Source organism: Lytechinus pictus, chromosome 2 (assembly GCF_037042905.1).
Source record: "Lytechinus pictus isolate F3 Inbred chromosome 2, Lp3.0, whole genome shotgun sequence".
Classification (NCBI taxonomy): domain Eukaryota; kingdom Metazoa; phylum Echinodermata; class Echinoidea; order Temnopleuroida; family Toxopneustidae; genus Lytechinus; species Lytechinus pictus.
Genome location: NC_087246.1, coordinates 29,716,892 through 29,725,964, shown reverse-complemented (window position 1 = coordinate 29,725,964; position 9,073 = coordinate 29,716,892).

Genomic DNA, 9,073 nt, shown 5'->3' with positions numbered 1-9,073 from the left:
CTATAACAATTTTCAGACTGATTCTGTTATTTTTCTGTAAAATATTCTTCTGTTTAATCTGTTTTAAAATCTTCTGGGGTTCTTGTAACAATACAGTATAATGAAATAGTAAAACGCATGAAAAAAAATCTACTCATATTTATTTTGAGTGAATCGTATAATTCCGGTCAAAGCTAACAAACTTGGCAGTAAAAATTGCAAGATTTTAGTCGAATTACAGTTTGACAAAACCGACCACGGTATTAATTTGAATACACAAAATAGGATGTGTTTGCTTGACAGCCTTTTTACCCTATTAAGTAAAGCTACATCAAATCAATTAAATTTAGAAAATTTGAGTACATTACATTTAAGAATAATAATATTTGAAAAATAAACAACCTTTGAAGGATGTTGTTAAATCACGAGAGTATACTCGCCCGACGTTCACTGACAACATTCCAGCTAAGATACTGTATATTTAAACCAAAACAGACCTCATGCACATAGTCACTTAAATGCTAATTTGAAAATATAAGTATATTTTGACACAACATGATAACGTTCCATTGAATGGAAATTTCCTAATTTGAATTAAGTTTACTTCATTGAAGGAAGCTTTAATTATTTGAAATTATCTTAATCTGTATTGGGAATGTACCTAGGAAGTGAGTTGGAAAACTTAAATGCTTCCTATTGGATGGAGAAAGTTCATGTATTGTGTATGTTGTGCCCGGGCAAGTAAGGATCAGGGGAGCTTTTCGTCGCCTTTTTTGTCCAACAAGTTTTCAGATCTGACAACTATCCTTGATTCTGATTGGCTGAGTATCCTTGTTACTATGGTAACTGTCGGCAGTGGCGTAACTACGGGGGGCATGGGGGCATGTGCCCCCCCCCCTCCATCGGCTGGCCAAAAAAAAACGGGGAGAAGGAGAAAAGAGGGAGAAAGGAAGAGAAACGTAGTGGGAAAAAAGAAATTATTGTTCATTATGATTTTATATTTTATCATTACTATGTTATGTTATATTACATAAGAAACACTTTTTTCATATCTTTATGAAACATAATTTGCTCAGGGCCTATGTCTCTATTGTTCCTGGTGCTCGTATTGTCTGTTTAACGAGATATATAATCCTGTTGTGGTAACACCTTCCGTTTTCAAATCAATATACACCAAACATATTTCCTCGCACTTCGAGCTATTATTGTTTTATGTAGTGACATATGCTTCTTTTTCATGACAACTTAAAGCGATTGCCCCATTCTAAGGTCTTCAAATAAAATATTTCCTTCCGTGCTCACGTTCGCAATAGTGGATTTGTGAGATATGTCTGATCTTCATTAATTCCTAAGATCAGTCCTTAAAATGTCCCTTTTTCTGATCTGAATATCAAGAAAATGTTCAGCTCGCGCTTCGCGCTCGCATAAATTGGTTAGTGAAATACGTATGGTCTTAGTGAATTTTTACAAACGAGCCTTAGAATGTCCCTCTTCAAGTCTGAATTTCCTGAATTTTTAGCTTGCGCTTCGCATTCGCAATATTTGATTTGCGAGATGCGTATGATAATCATGATTACAATGACTACAAAAAGTAATTCATGTGGTTAGATGTAATTCTAGCAAAATCAGCAAGCGCTTGACACTCGATTAGATGACTATGGTGAGATATAAATACTCTTAATGGATTCCTCAAAAAATAGCCCTAAAAATATGCCTGTATGGGGTCAATATATACAAAAATTTCAGCTTGCGCTTCGCGCTCGCGTTGTTTGTTTAGCGAGACAAGTACGTATCATAACAAAAATTTGCTTTAATGTCCATTTTTAGGTCTGAATATCAAAAATTTTAAGCTTGCGCTCGCATTATTTGATCAGTGAGATACATATTTGTTTAATGGCATTGCGTGTCCTTAAAATGTATTAGGTCAGTATACGTTGCAACTGAGCGCAGAGTGACTCAAAATTTTTGCTGGTGCCCCCCCCCCCCAAATGCCGTGACCCACGGTACGCCACTGACTGTCGGATAAAACGGGGCTTGTTGGAAAAAAACGTCCGACAAGTCCTTTCATGAAATGCTCCCCCGATGGCCGGGGTATAATGACGAGTTTTCGCAATTGTAAAGGGGACGGATTATACCACATAGTAAATATATTGTAAATGCCCGTCAAATCATAGCTGAGAGGTTTTATGGTTTATTTGGGACGGCTGATCGTTGAAAGTTTCGGAAAAAAGTTTTGGAAAAAAACGTCCGACAAGTCCTTTCATGAAATGCTCCCCCGATGGCCGGGGTATAATGACGAGTTTTCGCAATTGTAAAGGGGACGGATTATACCACATAGTAAATATATTGTAAATGCCCGTCAAATCATAGCTGAGAGGTTTTGTGGTTTATTTGGGACGGCTGATCGTTGAAAGTTTCGGAGCTAACACAAAAATTGCGAATTTTTACAAAGGCCTCTTTGTCATAAATGGCTTTTGACAATATATTCTCAAGGTTCCAGAAAGCGTTTGCGTAGTGGTTGCGAAAACTCTCTAATTGTCTATAAAGCGCTTGGAGATGGCGTTTCTATGTATTGAGCGCCACCTTAAAGTGAAATATTATTTGGCAATGTCGAGTGAAACTTAAATATATCATGGTTTTGTTTTTTAAGCAATGTCTATAATTTTTCACAAATTAACTCATCCTTGTGAGGGATTTGACATTCAGTTATCAATAAGTCCTACAGGCCTACTTGACCTAAATCAACTTGATAATAGGGGTAGATACAAAATGTTTAAAGAGTATAAATTGTTCAATTTCTAAAACCATTGCAACTTTCATGCAAAACGGGCAGCCGATGCTAATTTTTTTCCTATAGATGCTTAAAATTTTGGAGAGGACAAAACAGAAGACTCTATGCCCGATCGTGTGCCTGAGGGAAGTTGTGATCCATTTCTATCTACAAACTACATCCTCCTCGTTAACGTCGCTCCTAATGGATGGCGGCATTTTTGTCACGTGTTTTTGATAATCAGGTGACCTTTTCACATTTCGAATTGAAGTCAATAAACATGAGCAATAGTTGGCCAAACACCAATATTTCTATTTTCGCAGACGTGTTGGAATTCGGGTTCAAATTTAGGACCTACATCTTAAATGTTTATTACCGACGTGTTTAATGGTGGCATTTTACTTTTTTTAAATATACTTTGATTTCGACATCAAAACTATATCTATCAGAAAATACCATATTCTTTGACGCTTTCATTTGAAAATTCTCTAGCCATCATTTGTACTCTATGTTTGTTGCCCCTGCACCTGCTCCCTCAAAAGGCCAACCCCCCCAAAAAAAATTGTAATTAAATGCTTGTCTTCTAGGGGCTATGGGGGCCTCTTTGAAATACTGAATGATAATGAAAATGTATAATCCAATCATTTATTTTTCAATGTTTTTGTTATGGTCCTCAACAGCAAATCAACAGAACTACTTTTTTTGTACGACAAATATTAATTTCAAACTTGTCTATCAAGGTAAGCGGCAAAAACGAATGCCAATGAACTAAATTACAGTAATACTAAATAGGTTCATTATTGCGGACCGAAATAATAGCTAGAGGGTATTCACAAATTTCCTAGAAAGCTAGTGAACACTTTTTGCGAGAGTGATCACGAATTTCCTTGTTGACCATAGTAGATTGCGAGACAAATGAATACCCTCTAGCGATTAAATTACAGTAGTTACCCCACTCACTCAAAAAAAAAAACTCTGAGAAAAAAATCCAGAAGTCTCTATAAGCGCTCTACAGTAATGTGTAGCATAATTACACTGGCCTTTAATAGAGCATCAGCGTTGCAAGGTATGAATTCCTACCAGGTACCCTTTCACCTCACCTGGGTTGAGTGCAGCACAATGTGGGTAAATTTCTTGCTGACGGAAAACACTATTGATGGCATGATGGTATAACATTACTCATACCCGTGAAGCTTTTGCTAAAAGTCTCGCTGGTGCAAATTGAAACATTCCACCCCTGGCTAGATTTAAACGAAGGAAACGAGGAAGTATGGATATCTAGGCTATACTAATTTAATTGTAATAGTGTTTGTGACAAATTTGGGGAAAGGATTTTTGATACCCACTGACATTTTGGAGGCGTTGGTGCGCAAGTCGCCTTTTGAACTCCTGAAGTTGCAAGGAACAATTGAGTAGTTTCGATATATCTGGCTCCTTTTGAAAAGGAACATTATCAGACATATAGATCATGTAGATCGGGGTGAACGGGGATGCCCCTGTATCCCGCTCCCCCAAAATGATCACTAAATTATGATATGTTATATGAATACAATATTTGATAGACAAGTGAGGGATGGTGGATTGAATTATAATATAATTGTAGAGAGGAAAAAAATCGAGGAGATTTATTAGCCCACCCCCTCCCTCCCCCCCCCCCCCCCCATGTGCACTCCATAGACTCTCTATACGCCACTGGAGGTTGTGGAATAAAGAGACACGGTGTCTTCTTTCATAAGGAAAAATGGCGTAAAAATTGGCAAGCAGTGAAAGAGAATCTGTTTCACCCTTCCTCCGCTCCCTGGTCTATATTCTTAATTGAATACATCACATTGACACAAGGCGTTATCTGGCAACAGCTGGACGCAGTGTGTCATTTGGACTTCTTTAGGTGTCTCAAGCTTGACCCATTTTTTGTCTGGTTCTTTGCAATATTATTAATAATTAGTCATTCTTAGACACACTCTCTATGACCTTCCAGGCGACCATGTACCAAAAAAATGTTCCGCAGTCGTTATACAACAAATTTCCAACCATTTATGTAATCGCATCCAAAAACATTTATATTCACTCTAAAGCCTAAACTGCTCCCATACCTACAGTATCAGTCCTATATAATCGTAGCTCTATTGAAAATAATCCCAAACATTTTGCAAGAAAAAGGTACTTATACAGCATTCATAAAATTGGACAGAAAATAGTATGTAGTGAATTGCATGAATACAATGTTCTTGTTCAAATATTTTTTAAACAAAAATGCAGAAAACGACACTATTATATTGTCCAATTTAAAAATTCGAAATGCTGAGATTTCAGTGAAACTGAGAAAAAATTGATGATCTTCAAAAACGAGAAAAATTTGTTTTTTTAATAAATATCATTTTGATGAAATTTTTTTTTAGAGGGGTCCACACACTACAAGCATTTGCTTTTTAGTGCATCTTCCATATTCTCAGATCTTTATAAATATGTTCATGATAATTTGCTTATATTATGTATTTTATTTTGTTTTACTTATGGAAAAAAAAATATGACCTAAATTTATATTGTTTGTATAAATTTCATTTGCAAATGTCATTGTAATTATTTTCGACCACTTTACTTTGTTATACTGAAAATTAAATCAAACAAATGGAATTGAATTGAATGATGTGGCTGCACTCTTGCTATCGGACGTTCGGGATATAGCCTGGAGATATTGGGGCTTTAATCGTTATGACATCACGTTTGGACTGTAGGAAATAATAACAAGAATTAAAGCTTTATACGTATGAATATACAGCTTAGCGATAAACTGAGCAATATTTGAATACTGCATTGTTAAAAAACTTTAACAGGATACAGAAGTGCATGGCGAAGATTTTTATCTACCTGCATGCTTGTCTCTGGTAGGACAAAAGCGGGTTAAAAATCCTTTTCCTTTTGCGACTTTTTCATTCCCCATCATTCATATTTCGCACGTCCGACAAGCTGTCACAATTGTGTCAAAATTGTGTGATGTTTATCCTAGAAAGCGCCTTGTTCTAGATAATACCTTGTCAGTGTGGATAACTGTCAGGTTGTGTGTTGTTTTAAGCTTTCATTGTCACTCTCAAGGATATTGTCAACTTTCTTTATACAAAATGATGTCACTTCCATGGCCCTAGGAAGCGGGGGTGCTGAAGCACCCCAAAAATTCCTTGGGGTGGTGCGTGTATTATACTCCTTAGGCAATGAAAATGTGACCAAAATGAACTTCATTTTGTCGGGAAATCTTGTTTTATTTATTTATTTATTTTTTGCTTTCAAATCTTTTCTTGTGGCTTTTAAAATTTACATCAGCACCCTCACTTAAAAATCGTGCGCAGAGCCTTGGTCACTTCCCCCTGTCGAGCGTGTCTTATTTTGGTAGTTTTGTTGTCCTTGTATATCTATACATGTTTTTTTTTTATGAATTAATTATTTTGTTCCCTGCTATCCATTCATGCTGATCAAATAAATTGTTTCTTTATTTGTTTTCCCCTCTTTTATCATACACATTTATATTTTTATTTCCGTTTTCTCACCCAATAACCGACAAATATATTAATTGGTTTTATTAATTCGATAAATCGATTGATTTACTAATAGATTCTTTCATCGGGTTTATAGTTTGTAATCATTCATATTCTTAGGTATTCACTGACTTTACTCATATTAATGTAATTTTACCGATGTCATCGCCAGTTTATTTTTTTTATTATTATCATTATTTCTTGGGCTTACAACAAAAATCATCGATCGACCTCTAACGTTTGTTAAAATATTGAAGAATTCTGTTCAAGCTATAAGTGACATCTAGACTAATCTTACTGGGGACATGGATAATTTTAATTTTTGTGCATTGAAGGAAAATAGGCCTATTCTACGGAAGTAATTACTGGTTAGGCTATTTATAGAAAGGCAGAACCAGGAAATAGATTCCATTTTCATGATTGATGAATAGGGCCTATATAACTTATCAGAACTATAGAGTTTGAAAGGATGCCATTTTGAAATAGAAAAAAACGTTGGAAGTGAGCCCCGACTGGTTGACATCAGGTAAGCCTGCTCTGTCAAAGGATATATCTCATTCCCTTGATCTGCAACAACCTTCTTTGTCATCTTCTTTGAATTTCAGATCCTTACTTATATCCTTACTTATCCTAACTTATAAGTGTTTTGAGTTAATTTTCTTGCATTCAACGACGTCATTATATACTAACATTTTCCATTTTTTTTTATATCTGGCAGATTTCAAACGTCAATTTTTTGTACAATATGAATCATGAATCTGATTTTTTTTTCGTCTTGCCTCTTCCCCTTCCCTTCCTCGCAAAATTACCAATACAATGTTCCGTATCTGAAACTGATAACAGGTTCCATTAAAATTTGAGACTCATTACCCCCCCCCCCCCCCATGATTGGTAATTCTCCATGAAAGAGTTGGTATATAGGATGGTGGTGAATTTCTTTTAACTGATTGCTAAGAAGCATGAATGCTTGTAGGCAAGCAACCAGAGGAACGGCTTAAGGTCTTCTCCGAGGGACCTGGTAATGAGGATTAATGCCTTACTAAAGGCGTGTGGGAATCGAACCCGGGTCACCGGAATCCGAAACCCCCGCTCTACCGACTGAGCTATCGCGCCTCCGTGACTGGTACAGCATGGTGAGACCGATATTTTGTAACGTCATGAAGTGATATAAAGTGTGTGTTTTGTTTTTGTTTTTTTTCCCTTTAATCAAAAGGGGAAAAAATCAAGAGAGACATTATGCAAATGTTCTTAATGCGAAGCATCATGAAGCGTAGAAAGGCAAACTATACAGTATATGAAACAAATTCCTATCTTATCGATATTAAAAAAGATATATCATTCACTCCCTTACATAGTTAAGTTTTTGTTTCGTCTGTGACATAAGACTAACTGAATATTTGTTTAAATACCAAACTATTTATTTTGAATTCGGACTTCAGTGTTGGCGTCTGAAAGGTAACACAGTCTTGATGTTAATAGGGAGATCTCGCATCTCGACGCAGAACGGATTCAAATAAAATACCCTTCATGACAAAGAGCAACCAAGAAAGTCTTTGTCAAAAATTGGTGAAACAAGACAGCACTTCCGTGTTTGTTTGTTTGTTTTTTTGGTTGGTTGTTGTTGTTTTGTTTTTTTCAGCTCCAAAAATTAGGACGAAACTGCTGTTCCGGTTCACCAATTTTCGACAAAGACCTACCAGCTGTTCTTTGTCATAATATGGTGGGATTTTCAATACATTTATTGCGTTCTTGAATCCGTTCAGCGTCGTGATGCGATTCCCCCTATTGTCGAGCCTGTCTTGAACCCAATCTGTCTCAAATAGAAATGACCGTTTCTCTCGGAATTATTCTTTACGCGGAAATTTCTCTTTTTTTCAATAAATCGACAATTGCCTGTTATTGAGAACGAGATGGATGAGAATTAGAGATCACGATCGAACAAAAAAGGAGCAATGTCGACGTCGAGACGGTGATTCCGGTACACCTCGAGCAATTAGGGTAAAGAGGTGCTCATCATCACGGAAAGTGCCATCAAACCCTCCCCGTCTCCTCCCCCTCTCTTTGATTCCAATTTCCCTTCTCGTGTCCAGCTAAATCGACGGGGGCTTTTGTCCAGGAAATGAGGACTGCCTCGTTAATTCATCTCTTCTCGTTATATTATTTTCTCTCGCCTCTAATCCCCCATTCATAATTTGACGATGGAAGTTCGTATTTCCTTCCTGGCCTTGACCCTGATATTGTCTGTGTATACTGCCAGCGAGGAAGGAGTCTCGACCCTTTTATTGTTCTCTTCTATTACTATCCTCCCGCCTCCCTTCTTACAGATGTTATTAAAAATGTTGAATGCATATCAGAGGGGGGTCTACTCAACGACAAAAGAATTAGGTCTATATTCTCGTTAAAAGGGTTGATCAAAAATTAGTAGCGAATGTGTCAAAAAACCCAAACTGTATAGGCAAAATCAAGGTTTTGACCAGAATTAGATTAATTTCATGTGTAAGAGTATAAGTGCTCTTTCACTAATGGGCAAATGCGTAAAACATCACAGCTGTCATTATGCAAAAGTTCGATACTCATCTCGATTACTATAATATTACTTTCTGTGTATCTTTCTCCTTCTCCATAGGCTTATCATGACAGTTTTATTCCCATTTATCCCCTTCTTTATATTTATCTCGGTGTCTTAATCTCTTTATGTTGATTTATTTTTCTTCTTCTCACTCTCCATAAATTAACTTCTCCATTTCAGAACCAATCCCCTTCTCCCTTCGTCTTCCCCTCGTTCTTTTTATTT